This window comes from Pyrus communis, chromosome 3 (assembly GCF_041283825.1).
Source record: "Pyrus communis isolate YQ-2024b chromosome 3, ASM4128382v1, whole genome shotgun sequence".
Classification (NCBI taxonomy): domain Eukaryota; kingdom Viridiplantae; phylum Streptophyta; class Magnoliopsida; order Rosales; family Rosaceae; genus Pyrus; species Pyrus communis.
The window spans coordinates 12,021,864-12,027,863 of record NC_142567.1 but is presented as its reverse complement, the minus strand read 5'-3'; positions in this window follow the sequence as shown (position 1 = coordinate 12,027,863).

Here is a 6,000-nt window from a genome sequence, read left to right as displayed (position 1 = left end):
ATAACATTTTGGGCCCAAACAATGACAAATTGAAAAATGTGTACAAGTTCATATGACAATAGAAAATTTGGGGATTCACAAGATGCATTAACGACATTGTTTTTTTAAAAAAAAAAGACTTGACTAGCGTGTTCGATTGGGGTGACTTTTTGAGTGACTGTACGATTTCTAAAACTATCAGATTCTCTGCCATGTGGCATCTCCTTAGTACAACTGTCTTTCAATAATGACATTTGAGGTGTGTGGTCATTGAAACGTCCATTTTCCATAAACACTTGCCGTCACACACATTGGTGCACCCTCAATTCATGAGTTTTTAGGCCTCTTCACCTGGATTTTCAAATATCCATTATGATTACCAAATTATCTGGTCGATTTGCCTCTTATTCCTTTAAACATAAACTGTTGATCTTCTTCTCAAACACTTATAAATACTCAGCTCATCTTCAATCGTATTTTTATGCTTTCAAATCTCCATAATTTCTTACCATTTGCGCTTAAACCTAGAAAAGAAACCAATTCTTGAAACCCAGAAAAAAAACCTTCAAGTTTTCATCAATAGCTGCCAACACCTTCATCACTAAGCTTGCTGAGGATTGTGACAAGTGCCAAGACTTCATCGATCGGAATGCCATCAAAGCCCTCTGATCTGAGGGTGATTCAAGCGTCTTTCACCAAACTTTGGGACCACTTTTCAAGGATGATGTCCTAGAGTCCATAACCCAAATGTTGAAGACTCACTACCTTGAACCCTTACTCTAAAGGTACAATTGGTCGAAATGGGAGTTAGCCAAACCTCAAGGAGCTTGGACCTCGACCACTACAGCTTAGGCTGCTTGGGTTACCCGTATGGAGGCACACTTTGGCGGTTGAATGTATGGTGTGTGGTGTGGTTGAATCAATGAATGGAAGAATGAATGGCTGCATAGGTTGTGTAAAAAAAAAAAAAGGTGCAGCAAAGTTGAGATATATATATATATATATATAGTGCACGGCAAAACCCTAGGAAATCAGAATTAGGGTTAGACTTAGTAGAAACAAAGGATTAGGGCTCCTAGGGTGCGGCACAAGGCTTGGGAAATAATTCATAGCCCAATTAATTTCTGATATGGACTTATACAATCCAAATCCAAGAGGAAAATGGCCAATTAAAATCAGAATCCAAGAGGAAAAAGGTTAGGGAAATTTGCCAAAAATTAGGCCTTCTAGAAACTGTGTTTTGTGGCTGATTTTGGGTATTCTAGAAGAAATAAAAGGGGGAAGGGTGCGGCACCCTTTTAGGAACAAATAGGACTTTTAGAAATCATGTATTTAGGTCCAATTGCAGCTAGAATTAAGGTGGAACAAGATTAGATTAGGATAAGATAGGATAAGGTTTGGATAAGATAAGGTTGTTAGGATAAGTTTCCATATTTCTTGCTCTTTCCTTATCTTCTTTGTCTTGAACTTGTTTCTTTAGATTTGTAGCATGTTCCTAGCCTCTTTTGACTCCGAATTCGTCCATCCACCTTGCTCCATATACAAGCTATCCATAATAAGCCCAAAACTGCTCTAAAAGGCTCAAAATTGCCTTTTCTTGCCAACTTTGTCATTAAGACCTACAAACACACGAAAATAGCTTAAAACACTATAATAAGTAGTAATTAGCTAACTAAATGCAAGGAAACAACATAACTAAGTAGCATAAATATGCTCCTATCAGCGGTGAATGGAAGAACCTTGGCATCTTCAATGCCATCAAGTTCTCAACCTATGAAATCAACATGGAGCAGGAGCTCCTAATGGTTGCCCTGAGTTTCTGGTGTTCGGCCACAACCATAATGGTCTTTCCTTTTGGCTCGATCGGCCCAACCGTGCTAGACATCATGTTCATACTTGACACTTCCCCATCTGGTCTCCCAGTTGACGCCACTCTTTCGCGGTACGAATTTGACCTAGATCTGAAGGCAATCTTCGACGAGCGGGCTGTTGAAGTCTTGACAAAGAAAAACCAAGGGCCTTCGAAAGAAGAAATGTGGAAACTGCATAAAAATTTCTTTAATTACAACACTTTGATCAACCATTTCACTAGCTTGTAGGGGGAGAGCCTCAACAAGGGAGAACACGAAGCCTTCGAATAAGTGCTTGGCCAAGAACATGTCAGTGGCCGAAGCTTTGGCTAGTGGCCATGTCCTGGCCATCAACCCGGCCATCCTTGCCAATCTTACTCGGTGCTTGGCCGATGCCTCTACTGGGAAGATTGATCTGCACCAAAATGGCTCGCTTTGGATCTTTTCAACTCTGGCTGCAGGTCTACTTCTACACGCTGAGGTAGGAGATCCCTAGCTTCAACTCTTCTAAAGCGATAGGTCTTCAATTAGCTTCGTACCCCTTCCTTTTCACTCGGTCGAAGACATATTCAAATATTTCTTTGGCCTTAAAGATCTATTCGATGGAGAGTTCTGGCTTGTCGCTGCCAGAAATATTTGTCTTCCATCAGGCTTCCTACAACGGCGTGGGAAGAAGTAGAAAACGCCGATCTTCGATAGTCCTGGTGGTTGTTTGTCTTGGCTCGTGACCTACCCTTTGGATGCGATGCTCAATGGGCTAGTGGGAGGTTTACCATCCTTACTTCATGGCTCGTCAACTGGGCTACCTCCAAGGTTGTCCTATGACGATCAAACTTCTCGCTCCATTTTGAGCTGAGAACACCTCTCTGGCTCTTAGGAGAGGGAATGCGATGAGGTAGAGAAGAAATTCCAAGAGCGGTGTACTAAATTCCACCTTTGGCCGTATTCCCCAGAAACTAACTATACTAGAACATTCGTTGGGATACCTATGTCAAGGATTTCTTCAGTATTTTGGCTGAAGAAGTTTCGAAAAAGCTCTTTGGTGACCAACCGAAAAATAATCTCACCCCAAAATCCAAAGAACCAGCACAAGGTATATATCTTTTACTTCTCTACTTTAATCCACTAAATTCAAACTTTTTTCTGACTTAAATTCATTTTTTCCAGGTGGTCGCACCATAAAATGGGCTGCTGTGGTTACGATGGTTGGGGCAAAAAAGAAACTTGCTCCTCATCCCAAGAAGGCTGCGACCATCGCTCATTCAGCCGAACTAACTCCAACAACGGCCTCTGCTGCCTCGTCCGCACCAAGCAAACAACTTCGCCCAGAGGTCGAGACGACTGGCAATGTCGCCAGGCCCTAAAAGTGCCTCAAGAAAAAGGCAAAGAAAGGAGAGTAGGAGATACATGTCATTTTGAGTCAAACCATGATAACAACCACTTTTAGTGCTCTCCTCCCTTCTCCTGTCGTCCAGGCCTCATTAGGAGTACCGTAAAACCCTCCGACGGATCAGGTGACTGAGACTCAACCCACTTCGTTGGCCGTTATTGAACCAGTCGTCGACCCATTGGTAGAAGGTCTTGCAACTCATGGGTTGACCGTTGTTCTTGGTGTTGGCCCGACAGCTACTGTATTGGAGAAGGCGGCCACATTGGTAGAGAGAAACCCTCCCTCATATCCAAAGAAAACTCTAATGATTGTCCTGGAATAAGAGGTATGACAATTTCCTTTGTTCTTTTATTTTAACTATATATCCTAGCTAACGACCAATCATTCTTTATGTCTAGGAGGATGAGAGCGAATGACCCTTGCTGGTGAGGCGCCATCGACCAACTGAACTTCTAACCACCAATCCTTAATCGATGGTCGAGGCGGTTGGCTAGGTCGACACTCTTATAGCTGAAGAAGGTGCAGAACATGAAGCGGCACCTCCTGTCGAGCCAAAAGTGACGGCAGAAACACCGGTTCATCCCTAGGACCAGAATCTCGGCATTCCTCATCAGGAGGTTACTTCGACCTTTTTAAGACTCGTCATTATTTTCTTTTAATAATTTTTTGCCTTAGAATTGTAAACCAAGAAAATATTAAATGCTAGGTGCCCAATTGCTCATTTCACCGAACATTCTAAGCACCGAAGGGCGTTATTTATATTTCTTGGTCACCCTGATGGCCATTAAACATAAATAACCTTCATCGACCACATGAATTAAAAAATTGCCTTAAACATTAGGCTCGACCATTAAGTTCTCTAGGTTCGAGCAACGAACCAGTAAACATGGCTGAAGTCTCTTCTCAGCAAATCTAGCATAACTTTTTTATCTGCCATCCTTTACCTTCTCTTTTCTAACAACTCACTTTTTATGCTGCCTTCATGGGAAGTTGAGCTTGACGCCCTTCTCTTTAACACTTTCGGGGCAACTGGGCCTTCTACCACTTGGGCCGAGCCTTCTACAACCACAGCTAAATCCAACACCTTCACCAAGCTGCAAGAGCTTTTGTCTTTCTCGGCCTCTCAAATCCTATAATGCAAAGGTCTAGACTCTGTGGGAGAGTGCTTGAATGACCTTGCATCCGGCAGCCTGTTGAGCAATGAGTCTGTTGTTTATTTGTCATTTGTCTTGAAAATAACTCGACAATATTTTACTATTTTTGAGAGGGCTCTCCGGGCAGAGGATGACCTGAAGGCTGCAATGGTTGTTCACGAAGCTCTTCGCCCAGAGCTCGAGGCAATAAAGGCGAAGAAGGAAAGACTGGTAGACCTTGACCATCAAATTGCCGAACTTCAATATCAGAGGTTGGCCATTGATTCTGAGCTTGAAAAGGATTTCGAGTCGAACAAACCTCAACTGGCGGAGTACGCAGTTGGTGTGAAGCAGATTCAGCAATTGAAACTTGGTAAGAGAACACGGCAAGCCAAGGTTACAATGGGCGAAGTAAGGTGGCTAGAACTAAAAGCCGCTCTTGAAGCTTTTCTTCCTTCGACTCCTTAGGATTTTATCTTTCATTGTAGGATGGTTGACTATTTGTAACTTGCATGCCCTTTTAAAATCAACAAAATAAAATTTTTATTCTTGCATTTCCCAAGTGACCGGATAATATTTCTTTAAGAATTTCCCATTGATTGGCAATTTATGAATTAAACTAGTTCGATCTTTGAGGTGGTATGCCCATTTGCCGAGAACTTTGTGGATGACGAATGGTCCTTCCCAATTTGGTGACCATTTCCCAAATCTAGGGTCTTTAATCCTTATTGGCAACACGGTTTGCCATACTAATTCACCTTCGCCAAACGTCTTTTGCCTAACTCATCGATTATAAGCTCGTTTGGCAATCTTTTTCTACGCCACCAGTAAGTTATAAGCATCAAGCCGAGCTTCCTCTAAGTCCTCCAACTCTTGCCTTATTGCCTAACTATACTCGGCACTGAACAAACTGCTTTATTCAATAACTCGTAATGAGTTTATGCTTAGCTTAACCGGTAGCACCGCGTCGTGTCCATAAGTCAATGCATATGAGGTTGTCCCTGTTGCCGACCGGAGTGAAGTTTGGTATGCCCATAATGCCTAGTTTAACTTCAAATGCCACATACCAGGCTTTTATTTTATCATTTTCTGAAGGATACTAACCAAAACTTTATTACTTGCTTTGGTTTGTCCGTTTGCTTGTGGGTAATACAACGTGGACTGATCAAACCAAATTTTTAAACTTGCCGTGTATTTCTAAACCTGTTGACTGTGAAAATCGTGCTATTGTCTATTATAATTGCTTCTGGTACGCTGAATCTTGTCACAATATTTTCCTCCACAAAATTGTAGACCACTTTAGATGTTAATTATGCGTACAACTTTGCTTCGACCCAGTTGGTGAAGTAAACGGTTGCTACAAGTATCCATGCATGTTTCGCCGATCTAGAAGATGGCATAATTTTGTCGATCATATCCATGGGCCATCCGGCTTAGTGACCGAGTGAAGTAGTTCGACTGGGACTCTCTGTACATGCCCATGAATTTGTCATTGTACACAACTGCGCGTATTCGATGTAATATTTCAACATACTCAGCCAGAAATAGTCGTGTCGACGGAGCAACCATCGTGTTTTGTGTTCGAATTGATGAGCCTTGTGATGCGAAAATTAACTTAACACACAAATTAACCCTCTTTTGACAATTG